The 18,403-nt window shown below is 36.0% G+C and overlaps 1 protein-coding gene across 2 annotated transcripts in view; it reads left to right on the forward strand.

Moving 5' to 3' along the window:
• LOC124638846 (neuropeptide CCHamide-1 receptor-like) overlaps window positions 1–18,403 on the forward strand; it is a 162,787-nt gene that overhangs the window by 20,135 nt on the left and 124,249 nt on the right. For both annotated transcript variants that reach the window (XM_047175968.1, XM_047175969.1), the window contains exon 2: window positions 14,173–14,221. The gene's annotated coding sequence lies outside the window, so the exon portion shown is untranslated. The remainder of the gene's footprint in view (window positions 1–14,172; window positions 14,222–18,403) is intronic.

The raw sequence follows: 18,403 nt of genomic DNA on the forward strand, positions 1-18,403 counted from the left end.
TCCATTCCGAATATTGATGACTTTAATAAAAAAAAATCCAGACACTTTTCTATACGCGTGCCTAATATGAATAAAAATCAATCATTATGCCCAATAGATACGCCGGAAAAAAATATACCGCTCATTACACAGGAAGCCAGAAAAACAGAGCAAACAGTAAAAACAATATTATTAATATATCGATCAAGATATATAACAGATACTGTCCTACGTAACTGATATTGTATCAGTGGTTCCAAAATTAGTTATTTTTATTACGAAATAAATCATTCTGACGGACTGTATCGAGTTATCGGCTAACAGATGGGAATCGCTTTGTATCGATTTGAAAATCGAGAAGTTTAGATCTGCTCGCTGATTTTTATGCTTAATCTCTCACTATTCGATTATTTTAAAGCTATATTAATCGAAATATATATTGTAACATAATATAATCTTTTACTGAGGTCATTGTAATCTTTTAAGACCACAATTTTATAGCAACGGCTTTATACCCATATTTATAAAAATAAAAACATATAATAAATTTACTAATAACGCACAAGATAGGCTTCATCCAAGGATTACATGACGACGCACAAAAAAAGGGTATTTCAGACCCACAAATTGAGCAAGCAAAAAAAAACTTCAATTTGTTTAGCCAAAACAAAATAACAATGATGTTATAACACGGCCAAGTCAAGTGAGGCTGTAGATGAAATACGGACAAGTTTTAATTAACGACAAACTGTGCCAAGTTGTTACAAGCACTGAATAAAAATATAGCAGACAAGCAACTGAAAGTTGCTCTACAAAAATTTACTGTAAACAACTTCGCTAGAATTGTATTGTAGCTTAGATTTTTCTTTATTATAATAAGCAACATGACTGGACTTACTCTGTAACTAAGTTTTCGATACATTGACTACTTTTTTGTCTATCATTAAGTAGAGCCTACATTACATATTTACACAAATTGTCTGAAGGTTAGGTAATGCGGCGGCTACTTGCGAGCCTCAGTTGCATAAGGTACCTACTTATAGACAAACATTCAGCGATGCGAGTAACCTAAATCATCATTAAGGCGTATTTTGAAAGCTAGACTGCAGCTGCCGACCGCACTTGCAGCGACTGCATGAAATCAGTCGATAGCTGAGAGCGACTGCCCGTGCTGCTGCCGCTTCGATCCAAAACGGTTTCATGTAAATTCATACAAACAATTTGATGCAGTCGCAGCATGTGCGGTTGACAATAGCAGTAAGCAGCTAGTACATTTTCTATTTATTAAATTGCAAACAAGTGATCAAGTAGCCATGGAGTAATTCATATTAATGATAGTATTAACTTTGCCGTAATCATGATATGCCATTATGTGTTCCCTAACATAGGCGTGTCACCACAATTAACGATCAGAGTTCATGTTACTGTGTATAAGCGTGGCAGTGACGAATTAATGACAAACCGTACATTAATTAATAGTGGAATAAAAACTAGGTTAAGTTAAGTAAGCTTGCTAGGTTTGTAAAGTCATGCGGTGGATCATGGAGAAAAAAGAGCTAGCGGAGATGTCATAACGCAAATTCTCTTAAGAAAGAAGCACGCCAAAATGTGTTCGGGGGACGAGGAACGTTACCAGCTCCGCCCTTACTCGCCATCTTTTCAATCCGCCCATTATTTTCAATATAAAATCTCCAATCAATCAGGACTAATCTTTGACAGTCTGGTTTCGATTTGACTAGAAACCCGAACGTCTCGATAGCTCTAGTAAATAATCACGCCTGTGGTACGTGACTTGACCTACAAGAAGGCGCCTGAACTACCTTCGTTATTGCATCTCCTATTTCCTTCCTCAGTGGCAAAACTTAAATTGTATGAAAAACAAATGACGATTTGTTAAGATTTCGTAACGAACACCTAGAATAATTGTTATTGAATTGTCCAAGTTAGCGTTATATCACGCTAGAATAATGAATTGACATTAAATATCTTATTGACCGGCTCGAAGCAAACAGTTTTGGGGTCCATTACAGATTATCAATGTATACAAATCACACGTGCTAACGGAAATCAACACGCAACTTGTAAGGCATATTGCGAATAATTCACAGTAGTGTGATTACACTACTGTCTCATTTAGACACGGTTTGATCATAATTAACTTAGGTATTTAGTGTTGACTTTGGCTAAAAACTATATACCTAATACCATGTCCAGGATTATTTTCTCGACAAGTCCCAAAGGTGTATTTACCTGGCATAGCAAACAGATAGTCTAAAGATATGACGAGGTCAAGAATGGTGCAAACGACCGAAATTAATGGTTTACCATTTACTTTTCTCTTTATCCCATGTCCCTCTAATCTCATTACGGAGAGACAACATTTTGAGATTTTTCTGCAACTAATTGTTGCCTGTCTCTATCAAAAAAAGTGAGGTTATTACTAGCAACAACTTTCTCATATTCCGTTTGATTCCCGAGTTCAGTAGTTCATTTCTAGAGTTTAATTGAGCCTGAAAGTGTAACTCTCGCGTCTCCATTAACCTTTATAAAGGACAATGCCTAAAAACGTCCCCACCCACCAACAGACTTGAAAGTAGTGTCATTGGATGCGCCTCATTTAATAGATCATTTCTTATTATGGAGACACATTCCAAAAGTATGGGGTTTAGGAACTATAAGACAATTTAGTATCCTTAATAATCAATTAACTTCAAGTTTGTTAACCAATTACTCAGAGTTGGGTGGACCGATTTTGATGTTTTTATTTTTATTTTGAAGAATCTATCTCAAAGTTAGTCTAATGTAATTTTCATCAAGATCTTTTAAGCAGTTTTTTAGTTATCATCGGTTAAAATAATCGGTTTGAAGAGACAGTGTAGTACTTCGTAAGGACACCTTAACCACCTCCAACAGAGTTCAACTAAGTGTCATTGGATGCGCCTCATTTGATAGATAATTTCTTATTATGGAGACATATTCCAAAAGTGTGGGGTTTAGGAACTATAAGACAATTTAGTATCCTTAATAATCAATTAACTTCAAGTTTGTTAACCTATTACTCGGAATTGCGTGGACCGATTTTGCAATCTATTTTTTGTATATAGAGAAACTATCTCAAAGCTAGTCCGATTTAATTTTCATCAAGATCTTTTAAGCAGTTCTTGAGTTATCATCAGTTAAAATAATCGGTTTGAAGAGGCAATGTAGGATGTCGTGAGGACACCTTCACCACCACCAACAGACTTGAAACTAGTGTCATCGGAAGCGCTTCCTTTGATAGATCATGACTATCATAACGATTTACGCCAAATGTATGGGGGTTTGGAAATATTCGACATTTTAGTATCCACAATTAACGTAACTTTAGGTTAGGTTAGTAGGTATACACCGTGACTTTTTAGTCGTCTTACAACGGCAGCCCACTTCATGTATCCAATGACTAGTAAACGTTCATATAAAAAAAAATGAGATTTGAATAATTTAAAAATAAAAAATAATTCATTAAACCCCAAACATTTAGAGTACGTCGTCACAGTAAAAAAATATCTATCGGATAAGGCGCTTCTGATGACACTAGGTTCAACTCTGTTGGAGTCAGTGAAGGTCCATACAAAATCATTAAACCAATTATCATTCTAACCGGTGATAACTCAAAAGTTGCTAAAAAGATCCCGATGAAAATTATATCGGACTAACGTTGAGACACCTTCTTTGCATTAAAACAAAAATAATCAAAATCGGTCCACGCAACTCCGAGTAATTGGTTAACAAACTTGACGTTTATTGATTATTAACGATATTAAAATGTCGTGTATTTCCAAAACCCCATACATTTGGAGTAAATCGTTTTGATAATCATGATCTATCGAAGGATGCGCTTCCGATGACACTAGTTTCAAGTCTGTTGGTGGGTGGGGACAGGGTCCATACAAAATCCGGCATTGTCCTTTGTTTTGATTAGTTTTAGTTTCCTGGTGTAGTCTAAATGTCAATAAAAACAAAAACTGGCGGCTAGAGAACCTCTTTTTTAAGTCGGTTAAAAAAATTATTACTGCACGATAGGTGTTCTTTTTTAGTTCAATATTGTACATATGTAGAACTTTATACATGATGATTCCCTTGTCTTTTTTATAGTGAGTGTCAGTTTCTTTCTGCCTATCATCATTTCAGCTAAAGGATATCCATTGCAGCAAAAGTTCGTTGATGTAACATGTCACAGTGCTTTCACACTAGCAGTAATTCCGAGCGACAACGCTCTGTTCGAACGCGAGCGACGGAAAACAATTGACAACTACCGAAACAAAAGATACACTTGGAGCCGCGTGAGAGACATTTTCCACTCGGAATGTGACGAGTATACGCGCGATAAAATTGGATAGTGTGGAAGCGCTCTTAGCATAGTTATGCACTAACTATGCATGCTCAAACGGCTTGCCAAGAAGTAATTATTATTTGCTCTCATGATAACTGAGAGAATTCCAAAGGTCACTTCGGCAGTGGAAAGATTTTCGTGCTACTGTTGAAATGGGATTTCGTTCAGGAAAATGTATTAGACACATATAGTTGTACATTTGTACAAACTCAATGCTACCAGGACAATTGTAGTATTATTTTCTAAACCTTGCTTTTTGGACGATCTCCATATTATTATATCCTTTCACATAAATTCCTTTGAAAACAATTGAACGCTCGTACCTGCTTTAAGCTAAACTTTAGCAAATAATTGTACCATTTTAGAACAAAGTATTTTTGTGCCGTAACTTGGTGTAACATAGTTTTTCTGATGCGGAAAATTAAAATCATAGGTTTATCAAAAATTTTAGATTTTATTTCTGTCTCAATCTTCACATCATATTCATATCAAAATAACTTCATTTTTGGTTAATTACGAAGACCACTAGACTAAAGATGTGCTATTTCACGAAAACTGGTAGGTAAGTCATACTTATGTGTAGTATATGCAACTGACTTTTGATGCCTAGGTTCAGGAGTGCTCAGTTAGTGGTCAAATCACCGAGTCATACAAAGACAATGAGCATTTACGCACACATGGCCCACCTTCTTTTGTGAGAATAAAACATTCCTTAGGCAAATGTAGGAACGATAGCAATATTCTCAGAATTCCACTCATCATCTCAGCCATAGGACGTCCACTGCTGAACATAGGCCTCTCCCAGAATTCAACTACAGCCTATATTTGAGGCTACAGACTCGCCAAATATTACATGGAAACTGTGAATAGGGCATAATGGCGCCTACCATTTTGGACTGTCCAATTCTGGTTCACTTCAGGGAAATATAGTTATTTCGGTGGTATGTATTTATGTGAATCATAAAACCCACTCGTGGGAACCGTACGATTAGATTGACGTTTCGAAAGAGCTGTCACCTATAGGCTTTTTGTATAAAAAAATGACTTTGACTTTGAACCGCCTCTTTTTATAATTGTTTTTAATTTAAGGTCAACCAATAAGCATACACTAATAAATAAACTTTTAAACACTAATATTCCATAGTGCAGCCTTTACATACAGTAAACGTTGTCGTGCCGTACGGGGTCCATAATGTGCCAAACAACCTATGTAACACCTTCATGAAACTTATGGAGTGCAATAAAATATTGAATTGAATTGAATTAAAGTTAAAAGTTACAGATCAAATTTTATAATCACAAATTATACACAAATCTATTACATAAGTAAAATTTAAGGTAAAGATAAAATATCGGCTACCTAAAATAGGATTAGGTACTGAAACCAATCTGGGTTCTAAATTGTGGCCTTAATTTGACATTGATAAGTCTAGTCGAAAACTAGGCCAGTTTTCACAAAAGCTGTTTGATTTGGGTAGTGTACCTAACTACGTCATCGACAGACGGTTTTCAAGATAAAAGTTTGTTTTTGTGGGGTTTGATGATTCTCATATTAAAGTACGATTTCGATGAAAGAGAATAAAGTTATAGTAAAGATAGAATTTTGTATACTTTACTACCTAGTTCTAACTGCTGAACTAGTTATTAAACGTGCTATTTACCTATAATTTTCAACTTAGCAAAACTACAATTTTTAACTGCCTCTTTAAATCACTGCCCATAAAAATATGAAGGAGAAATAGATAGTTCGCTTTAAAATATATATAAATTGGCAAAATAAACCTCTTTTGTAGATGAAACCGCCCATTGTTATTATAGGAATATGACCTGTACCGTCATAGTTAAGTTTTTTCTGCAAAATATGAAAAACATTTACAAAAATTTCTCAACGATGCAAAAATAACATTTTTCAGTTGCTAACAGACATTTTTGCCTGTTTGATATTGTGGATGAAAATGCATACAGCACTCAGAGATAATGTGTCCTATTAGTGGAATTTTTGGCTGAGATTACATATGAACTGGTATTTTTCCTCTTTATTATGCCGTATTGAGCAGATGGCAGATGGGGCCGAAAAGTGCTGGAGTGGAGACCACGGACTAGCAAGCGCAGCGTAGGACGTCCACCAACGAGGTGGACAGACGACCTTATAAAGGTCGCCGGAAGACGCTGGATGCAGGTCGCTTCCAACAGGTATCTGTGGAGATCAAAGGGGGAGGCCTATGTTCAGCAGTGGACGTCCTATGGCTGAAATGATGATGATGATGATGCCGTATTATCTATATTCCTGCGGTTTCGCTCATTTCCAGTGGAAACTACTACCCATGACTGGATCTAATATAGCCTATGTTACTCAGGGATAGTCTAGCATCCCAACAGTGAAAGAGTTTTTCAAATCGGTGTAGCAGTTTAGGAACGCTTGGGGTACAAACAAACAAATAAAGAAAGAGTTCCTATTTATTCTATTAGTGTAGTGTAAAGTAACTGTGCAGTTTCTTGTCCTTTCTAGTCTAGTTGTAGCTACTTCTAGAACAAGTTAATAATATCAAAGTAGTGCGAGTACGTACAAAAGTACTTTCACCACGAACTAATGAACTTATGTGTCAAAATTATCTGTAAGTTAGAGAGTATGTACATTTCCCTACATATCTCAAGGTTGAACGAGAAGCATTAGTTGGGTCGTTTCTCATGTAAATAGTACTACAGGCTGTATAATGTGGAAGTTATTTAAATGTATGAGGTTAACACCTAAGAAAATACAGCAACGTAGATAAAAAGGTATCCAGCTAGGGATTGCGCCTAGGGATTATTGTTAAAAAATGCTTCTCAAACTTTTAACTTTTCTTTCAGTTGCTATTCGTAGATCGAGAACTCTCAATCGAATTAGCCCAAAGTTAACTACATACTTTTATTTCACTCCCATATTTAAATCATTGTTCTGCCAGTATTCATTTGTTTAAAATTGTTTATTAATGTCTTCGAAGAAAAACATTTACAAAAATGTCGGGATACCTTTACTAAATGTTCACGGTCAGTCAGACCCATAGTACTTAAGCGTATGTATCCGTTGTTCTGAGATTACAAATTGAAGGAAATAATCATAATAGAGAACTAATGTCAAAACTCAATCTCTAACTGCATATCAATGTAACTATAGATAGGTTATAGATATCCAGCAAATTCATCAAACGTTGCGCGACAGATTGCAATATTGAACCAGCTGTGACTTGTACCCAATAAAGTGAATGCATGTTCTGAAATGCAGATTTTGTGAACCATACTGGTCTGTTTCGTTATAAATGTACATACAGATACATATTATTATGTACCACTGATTTAATTAAGTTGTGTACTTGGGCAGTGAAGTCCCCAGGCATTTTGGCATTTTTTTTTGGCCACGATCCCCGCTGACAGCGATGCGGATAATTTTACCGATACGTAATTTTTATGCCTCTTTTTATTTTAATTTTTGTTATGTAGGTTTAAATTTAGAAATAAATAAATCCCGTTTCGAAAGTAAGACGAGCGGCCAGTCGATAGGTACCTATATTGATTTTTTTTTAATTTTTAGTCAAATTAACGGTCGAAGAATACCGAATAAGTAATACTTTGTAATATAAGGTTCTATTATGTTTAAGACAAGCGCTTTTCAGGGCACGCCACCATCGTGGCGGTAAGTCCCCTCTTTGAGGAGTGGCTCGGGAGGAGTCACGGCGCCCTCACGTACCGCATGACGCAGGTCCTCACCGGACACGGTTGTTTCGGGAGGTACCTGCACCGCATCGGTCGTGAGGAGGCGCCCGGGTGTCACCATTATGCGGACAGCCCCGAGGACACGGTGGACCACACAGTCCAGGTGTGCCCCGCATGGGAAGGGCACCGCCGGGTCCTCGTCGAGGCTTTGGGCGGCGGCGACCTCTCGCGTCCGGCCCTGGTTCAGGCCATGGTCCGGGGCGAGAGGGAATGGGATGCCGTCGCCTCCTTCTGCGAAGCGGTCATGCTCGAGAAGGAGGAGGCGGAACGCCAGAGAGTTCGCACCTCTCATCCCGGTCGCCGCGCTGGACCAGGTAGACACCATGGGCGCCGGGTGTCGCGAGATGACTCCCGGCCACCGTAGGCGTGGGTCTGTGGGCGGTGAGTTCGGGTGGCTCATCGTCCCTCTGTCTTTCTAGACGACAGACCCGTGTCGACGGCGCGCGTTGTTCCACGCGCTCCTCAAAGAGATGTCAGCAACCCCAGCGGGGCCCAGCAGGGGGGGCTGCGGGTTGTTCGAAAGAGATACCGCGGCCCTGGTACATAAAAGGCCTATGACGGAACACGTCGATTTTAGTCAGAGAGAGGGGTCATTTGATGATTTTACGTCGCTAAAAAAAAAAAAAAAAGACAAGCGCTTTTGCTATCTGAAACTTAATTTCGCATGGTTATATTCTTCTTTACGCCTTCATATTTAATTTACCAAAATTAAAATAAACAAATCAGTTATTTAATCCAAATCTGGAAAGGATAATTAAAGAGAAAACTCTTTGTATGTTCTCGAAATCTGAATTAATGCGACCCTCATTATCAAGTTCAGTTAACACAATGAGTACCCCAAATATCATAGGTCCCTTATAAAGTCAAAACCTTTGTTGTTCCATCCAAACTGATTAACGAAAGACATTTATTTTTGAATTCTAGTAAAATGTTAAAGTGAGAAAGAATAAATAAATTGGAATGTCCGTTTTTTATTTAATATAAAAAAGAACCAATTTTTCTGCTAATATTTTATAACTCACTTGGTCTACAGTTCACATTGTTGTACGGTAGGTCAGTGAACTGTGTTACTATTCCTTTGACACTTAAAACCTTGTGTACTTCAGAGAGCACCTTAAGCCTTGTGTGCTTGTCATTTGAAGACCTTTGCCTACAGTAGGAAGATATAGATAGTGAGAAGGTTGAAATACTGAGAACAAGTTCATTCCGTCCCTCTAGCTAGGGAGTATCGCGTTACACGTAACAAGTTACCTGTGTTCATTATTCAGGTTAAAAGATTTTAATCCTTAAAATGCGTATGTGTGGATTTTTGTTACTCTTTTCCGGAGAAGAATAGATTTTAAAGAAAAGTTACAAGAACTCAAACATAATTATTCACCCGCAAAAAACAACATAAATTAATTGGATAAAATGAAAAATTGTATTAAAATAAAAAAGAAGCAGATGATAAACACTCATACTTACTACGTAACATTTTTGTCAGTAAGCTGAAAGGGTAAAACCACCAAAAGGTGTTATAACGAAAAAGTTAAACATACATTAAACACAAACATGTTCAATAAAACTTTGTGCAGAATTTCAGTTAAACACGTGTCAAACGGCTGTTTAACACGATTAACATTTTACGTTTCTAACCAAATGTGGTACTTTCAAAAAGGTTATTTTGTACCAAATGCGGGAAGAAATCGTAAATTTTAAAGCGATCCGCACTTACCCTGTGGTTGGTTTGGCTTTGTTGTGGTTTTCAGAGCTTTTAAGAGGACGAATTGGAATTTTTGGCGCCAAGGATCTCAATTTTTCTCAGTAAATACAAAACGGATCAAAATACAACTTGGTTACGTGAAAGTTCATGATATAAACCTTATTTTGTTAGACGTAGAAACATGATTAGGTAACTTTTATAACAGAGAAAAATATATCAAACATACCTCTTTTTAAAAGAGATTCACATATTATAGGCAAACGGGACCGATTTAAGCCTCTTAACTTTTTTAGTAGTTGAGTATATACACACTCTTTAAAATTGTAGAAGGAATTTTTATCAAATTATCATTTCTAAATAATAAAATTACAAAACCATTTTGTCGCTTACGACTTTTAGTTATAAGCTAGCGCGCGTATTGTTATCCTCGCCCTGCTCAGACGCTCCGACCCCTTTTGGCGCCTTAGATGCGCGTGCCGGTTATGGAATTATTGTTGACCAATTCGTCGCCTTAAGAGGTCGTTGAACATTAATTTACGTGAGGTCAATCACATGTCATGTGAGGTACAGAAGTGCCAAATGCTGACAGGATCATTTTGACTGTCATTTGTTACGGCAGTGAGTAAATAACTATTTATCACCAATTATTTATTACAAATACGGTAGTATTTACTGCAATAATGGACGGAATTTTAAGGTACTTACTATCGTAAAAAAAATATTTGTTATTCAGAACTTTATTTTGGGGGGCTTGAAGTGTAACCAGGGGCAGCTGAGTACTAGTTTTTTACATGAAGAGACTGCCTTACATTACTCGACCCCTTGATAGTTTTGCTCGTGTTTAGCTATCTAAATGTAAAACACTAAAATCAGCTTCCTATTTACCGAGAAAATCAATGTACATGTATATGTCGCTATTGACATTTATGATAGCTACAATAATAGCGATTATTAACGTTCAAAGGGGGATTATTACTCCTTCATTAGCTACTATTGTTGCTAATCGGAAGGATAGTGGTTTGTCATTAGTAACAGCCTTAAGGAAACAGATTTCTATGGCTTAGGTGTCATCGTTAAGACACCATTACTAAGTCTAGGAAGAATATTTTAATTATGTAAATTTTACTTTGCTACCTATATTTAGGTGTACATTTCATTCTAGCTTCTGCCGGCAGTTCGACCGTGTCCCGAGAGAACTACTTCGCACATCTAGATAAAAGAAAAACTAGGACATCTTATCATTCCTTGCTTGATTATAACGTTCAAGCAAACAAGTAAATACTTACCCTTTATAAGATTAGTACAGATGTTTTGAGGCTGCTATCTAGGTAAATACATATATAAAAATCGAGTAAGCATCAACACAAGGTACCTACTGTTAATAAGAACATTGTCGGTTAAAGACAACACTATCTTTCACGATCATTAAACAATAAAAAAAAATGGTACTCAAATCCTGAACGAATTACAACAAGTAGAGTTCTAAAATAAAAAAGGTCTCATTTCGAACCATGGCTAACGTAATTATGTGCCTACCCATTTTCTAAGCGTAATAATTTCCCAGGCTGTTGAGCGCAAAGTGTACTTCTAACTTGAAATGATACTTAAACGAAAGGTTTCTCTAATACTTAGACTGAGAACTGAAATTCGTTGTTAATCTGACCTTACGTGGGAAGTGAGCGTGAAATTCTGTATTAAGTTTCTACCATTTGGCGTACTACCTTAAGAGTATGCGCACACTCTAAACTTTTAGTCGACCGATAGTTGGTTTGGGCTCGTAAATCAGTATTAAGACGACTGAAAGCGCACACGTAACAACGATCAGGTATTTGTCCGGTATCTGATACCGACATTAACTTTCACGAGTTTCTAAAGAACAAACATCCGTGGGGCCAAAAGTCGCCCGACTTTTTAGTCTGCAGTATGTGCTTAGACCAAAGGGCAAGAAATAAAGAGTGAAAATAATATTGCTGGCAAGAAGAACGGGCCAAGTAACGAAAACGTTTTTTTTTTCAGCTAAAGTACCTACATAAAAAAAAAATTCTATACATTAAATAAAATTATTTGACAAGACCAACTATTTTTTTCGGCTTTTTATGTGTCCCGAACTAGATATCTAAGTAAATAATACATACATACAAAAAATTTGTCAGTCAACATCATTAAGAAAACCAGAAATGATGACATAAGCTTAAACATTCATAATTTTAAAAATATTATCTTTATCTGTGACCCCAATTCTCTGCTCCCAAGTGTACGAAAAATTACAGACTTATTTCTGCGACTTTTTTGTCACGGCTCGAAGTACGAATACGTGTTTTTTTCAGACTCTAGGATCAAATCTAGGTTACTTTGAACCTTACCTTAGTTTTGTTTTGCCAACATTCCACGCAGCTTAGGCCCGTAACACGCTCCAAAAATATTTCTTCTGGAAAAATCACGGAGCAAATCAATTCTAAGTATTGAGGTGTATTTTTGAGAGATAGGGATAAGAATTTTTTAACACATCATCTCCAATACAGAACCTATTTCTTTAACAAGTATATAGTAATGTAAAATATATTTAACTAGCCATTTTCCCGCCGTTTCACCCGCGTCGTCTTGGGAACTACTGCCGGTACTGGGATAAATTATAGCCTATGTTACTTGCAGATAATGTGGCTTTCCAATGGAGAAAAAAACGGTCCAGTAGTTTTTGAGTTTATCCACTACAAACAGTCATGTAACAAAAATCTATTTTTTTTCGCTTTAAAATATAATTATAGTATAGAAGTATACTTAGATCTTATAGAACAATTTAAAGTAAGGCAAAAAATGCCTCGTGCTTACCTCTAGTCTGTATCCAAGTGTAGATATTTGTACAAAATATGCTGTATATACCTGTAAGAGCTTATCATTACATACTATTAAACAAATGGTTCCACGCACACAGTAAAACACATAATCCTAAGTGAATACTTGATTCACATTAAACCACTCAAACCGAGTGTGTCCGCATAATGCGAAAAAACTATCCCAATTCATATCCAGTGTGCAAACACTCCAGCGTAATCATTCAAGTGGCTTCTATCTTATCTCCACAATTGAATAACTGAATAAATATTTATTAGACAAAGGCACTGGTACTAAAATAGGTTTAGTGCTATTAGTTTTCCTGTCAACGTGGCCAATTCGTGAAATCCTAAAATAAGTCTTTTACCTTCTGATTAAAACCAATTGCGAAAGTGAGTGTGGTTGTTATGTGTCCCTCTTTTGTTTGAAATTATTTAATAAAGAAGTGTTAGACTCTTACTGACTAAAACCCACCATGTTTCTTCTGAAGCCTAATGTACCAGGGTCGCGAACAATTCCGCAGCCCCGGCCCTTCCTCTCATATATAACATACCTTGTTGATTAGTTTAGTAACTTTAAGAAATAGATAGACTAGTTTTTGGTAGTCTAGAAAATTATGGAAGAAGTTTTCTAATGATAGTATTAAGCAAGTATCTAATTTTTATGTAAAAGGTGAGCGTAGTGCTGCTTAAAATAACTGAGGAAAGCAACCAAGACGCAAGGGAAATCAAGATTTTTATAAAGGTGAATAAACCTTTGTAAGCAAAACTATCAATCTAATGTTTCTTCAGTCGTTCATGATGAACGAGTCGTATATAGGTAACAGTTCTGTTCTGTCACTAGAGAACATTATATAAACATTAGGTTCCGAGATTAGTAAAGCCCCATTTGTAAAGGTCGCGTGGGGTAAAGATGTCTACTGAGTCTAACCGAGAGAAAAGTTTTAGCTTTGGTCTTTAAAGTCTTTATTGAAGCCAAATCATATGTTTTCATTGGGTACACACGTATGTACATATTATTTATATTAATTTATGTGTGTATGTACTGTGTTTTGTATTGTAATATATGAAGGTATTTTTAATTTATTTGCACATCTCCACCACCCAAAGGTAGACTGGTAAAGAACGCCTAAGGCTTGAAGTCCACCATTGTACATTATATGCAAGAAGTATTGAATAAATACACAATTATGTAACACTGGATCTAGCACCAAGATTCGGTGTGTCACAAGATCCAGTCTCTACCAACGAGTAAGGAAACAATGCTAGAAATAAGTAAGTGCCCATGACATTTACATCAGTTTATTTTATAAGAGTGGGCCGGTATCAGACCGCCTGAAAAGTTTGATTGGATTCGCGGTACGTTCAAAATAAACTGTCGGACCAATTACCTGCCCACAGTTGAGACTGCAATGAGCGTGGGCTCTTTATAGATATTAGGTTTTAGATTATAATCACAAGGATTCTATCATCCGATCTTATTCACAATAAACAAGAATTATTTTATCTAATCTTATTTTTTTTCCTTTTTTCAGAAACATCTGGATATTTAGAAGAATAAAACAACTTGACAGGCCAATTTAAGTAAGTCGAAACTTTAATTTTGTGAATAGATAGAAACCTATTTTTATTGTAGAAAAAGTTAGGTAGGTAATATTCCTCCAGTAAAACTAAATTTGGCCCGAAATGGTTCGTGTAATATAACCCACGGCCGCCGGTGTGTCGCTTTTTTTTGCTCGAACTTGGCGGACACACTGCCGTGTGTCTAGATCTAAACGAAGTTGTTGAACCTATCTACTTAGTTTCGATTTCAAATCAAAAACTACTAACCTAACAGCTCCACAGAGATTTGAAATTAACTTTCCGATACTTTACTCGCCTCGGCTGAATTTCTGCGAATCAGCCAATCAGATTGACCTACTACCATTGAGTATATTACTCTATCAGCATGTACCTACTGCTTATTAGGTTCGAGCACTATTTACTCAGTAAGTTAATCTACATAGTAAAATATAGGTACAATCAAAGTCAAAGGAATCCAGTTAGAAAACTGATAAAAAATCGGAAATTCATATAAATGATACTTGATTAAAACGTGAGGAAACGCGAATTTAAAAATATCATTTTTCTTTTCTATTTAATTATTTATTAATCTGATAGTGTTGTTTCACAAACAGAAATTGTATAATGTTTTGCTTATACATACCTAAATACCTATATCAACAAAATCATTAGGATCGGCTTCTAATGACAGTTCCGGAGACCAACAAAATCTATTGATTTCACTGTCACTAACAACTTTTGGGGAATCTATAAGTATATACCTAATACACAAAATAGCATACAATGTTAAAAACTAAAAGCCTGAACATACGGCAACCTAATAGAATTTTATGTATCATCTCTTGATAATTCTGATTCAGTACTAACATAATTTGTTAATATGAGTAGGTGTAATGTTGTCTACAATTTCATGCACGTTATACACGTAGAACATAATTTTCAGCATCAAGTTATATTGAAACCGAAACCCAGCAAACGGAAACATCCTAATATCCTTATCTGAAAGATAAACAGCCCTTTTAAAACTGCCACAAATTAATTGCTCTCAACTGTACAACATATAGGTTATGTTAAGAGTATCCTCACTCTGAAGACGATATAGTCGGCCGACAGTTGACCGATGGTTGGAAAAAATATTTAAAAAAAATCGATATTTTTTTATATAAAATTCAAAAGTTCTTATTCGGTCTGATACCGAACAAATACCTGATCGTTATTATGTGCGTACTCATAGCTACTACCATTCATTTCCATTCTTATTTATGAGCCCGAAAAAACCGTCGGCCGACTTAAAGTTTGCAGTGTGCGGCTACTCTAAAACTCCTTTATACATGAAAATGTTGGTGTAATTACTTAATTACGTGTAAACTAATATGTCTAAGCGGGACACGTGTAATATCGGATTACATACCAACAAAATTAGCTCACAACTCGCAAGATCCATTTAATTAAATTATTAAGGGCTCATCAAAGTGTCAGTTATGTTGCTGGCGTGAAATTTCAAAGTAATTAGGGGACCTGCGTAAAGTGAATTAAGAACAGGTGTGTGATGCCTGAATGATATAACATCAAAGAAAATAACGGAAAGATCTCTTAGAGGGACTAAAAATCTTGATACTTTGGCTGCTACTAAAGGAATATACTAATAATATAGCAAATATGTATGTTATTAAAAGGAACAAAGGTCCATTATATAGGCGTGCGCCCAATACACCCCATATTATTTCATTTTTGAAAATCAACTAAAATACCTTCCAAACACACGTCAACATCAGTCACAAAAAATGTACGAAGAAACTTTTTGAAAAGAAGAAAATAATAAACCTAATATCTCACACGTAAATATCTAACATCGAACATAAAATACGTCAATACAACAACATAAAATAAAAAAAATACGTCATCAAAAACTAGAAAAGATTGTAACCTAACTAAATAAAAAATATCAAGAATTTTCTAGCAAGCAACAGCCTGGTCTTGGCAACACCGAAAACCGCGACATGGCAATATCGATAAATATGACGTTATTGAAGTGAGGGTACGACCAAAAATAATTGCCCTCACGAAATTGCTTCTACTTGCTTGACATGGCAACAGGTCAATACTGATCGATAAATATCTAAAGCTAGGTTTACACTATATTGTTATTTCATTAACGACTTTCATTGTCGTCTATGTCTGCTATGGTGACATTAAATACACTATTCCGAGTTCATTCGTCTACTTTTATCTTAGTTAAAAAGTGGTGGACAAATGCAGCGCTTTCACACAAGCGGATTTTCCGAGCGACAATGCTCGTGTTGTACGGTACATTCGAGCGACGGCAAATTATTGACTACTAGCAACATTACACAAGATGCCAATAGGTACCGCGCAAGAGTTTTTTTCTCTCAGTTTTGAGCAAATATTGTACTAGTAAAAACGCACGGTACATTTTTTTGGTGTAAAGTGGGAACGTAGCCTAAGTAAGGAATGCCAACTTTAATGCCTAGACAACAATAAATTATTGGAGCAAAATTCTTGAGGTTAGATATTTTATTATCAGCAACATTTTTGGGAATACTCTGAGCGCATTCTTTGACAGCCCCTATATCGGAATTCTAAACTTCAATTATCTAAATAAGTTCGACTTTCTTTCGAAATATTTTTAGACATTTTCAGTACTTTTCTCCTTATCAGATTTTATTGTCAAGTTTGATATAACATTAAAACCTCATATATTATGATTTCAAGTGTGATAATGTTTTTTTCGTTCACATTCTCAATCTAGAATCTAGACTATTTAGAAGTGATTTATAAAAGTTTATAAATAAACCAATATAATTCAGCTTTTTAGCTTACGCTTATACTCTCTATTATTAGCAATAGCAAATCTCTTCACGTGTTTCTTCAGACCAAAACCGATAGACATGTGTTGCTGAGATGTTTCATTACCAAGAAAGCCCTCGTCAAAAGTTTTTAGGCTCGTCTTTGTGTATTATTGTTGACTTTCAAAATGTGCTGATTTTCAGCCTAACTTTGATTTGCATTTTTTTCTTCATATTTCTCCTCTCGGAGAACATATTAACTAAAAGAATATACCTAGTACACCCGACACCACATAACAAATAAAATTGGCTAATTCAAGTCACACAAAGAGATGGTTTCCCCTTGATAGAGGTCAACAAATTCCTGATATTGGGTTAGAGGCAGTGGACTTAATAGCATTTATGAAAGGGTGTCAATTACCAAGTACGGTCTCCTTCTTTATTCGATAAGGGAATAGCTAGGATTAAATGTTTGCTTTCTGTCGATCTCTTAATTTGTGGATTGGTATAGTGATCATGTATTGTGTCTGTATGTTTGTCCGGTTGTCACGCTACAACTACAAGTGTAGTACAAGTGTATAAATGAAATTTGGCACAGAAATAGTAGAGCGCCTGAGAAAGGACATAGACTTATTTTTGTCCTGGATTGTGAAGTCGTTTCCCAGGGAAGTGAATAAAACCTTGGGGACAGCTAATTTATTATAAGGCATGGCAAATTGTAATCTAAAAGACGGACTAATTGGAATAACTATTTTTTACCCTGTTATCACTCCTATTATAAATGCTGACGATACACAAATAATAGGTTATTTATTTTAATGATTGACCTTTACAATGTTTCTTTCACAAAATTGGTGTCGTTGGTTTTGTGCCAAAACATGAATTTTGAATAGCAGTCCCAAATTGGGAAAGTTTTATTGAGTTCTTTCGTGTTGAATAAAATTGCTCAATCCGGAGTCTGGATTTGTGCCCGGTTGGTAAGTAAGCTTAACTACCTGATACCTACCTGGTACTAAAGGTAGAAAACTCACTGCTTAGAAGAAACGGCTACAGAATATACACCTTTAGTCCATTTCGGGAATCAAGCACGGAAATTCTCCCTTGAAAACTGACAGCTGTCAACTGGTCAAAACATTAGATACTCTTATCTCTGCTTTTTCACATGATGTTAAATTATGAAAACAAAAAATGACTCCTGTGGCTAAACCACTGAATGGATTAGGTTATTTTTTTACAATTCGCCATAGAATATCATAAAGTATATGTGATAGGATTAAAGGCTCGAGCAGACCGGATGCGTATGCGTAACCACGCGCGTGACTACGCGCGTGGTTACGCATACGCGTCCGGTCTGCTCGAGCCTTTAATGTGATTAGGTACGACACACCCGATATAA

Source organism: Helicoverpa zea, chromosome 18, assembly GCF_022581195.2.
Source record: "Helicoverpa zea isolate HzStark_Cry1AcR chromosome 18, ilHelZeax1.1, whole genome shotgun sequence".
Classification (NCBI taxonomy): Eukaryota; Metazoa; Arthropoda; class Insecta; order Lepidoptera; family Noctuidae; genus Helicoverpa; species Helicoverpa zea.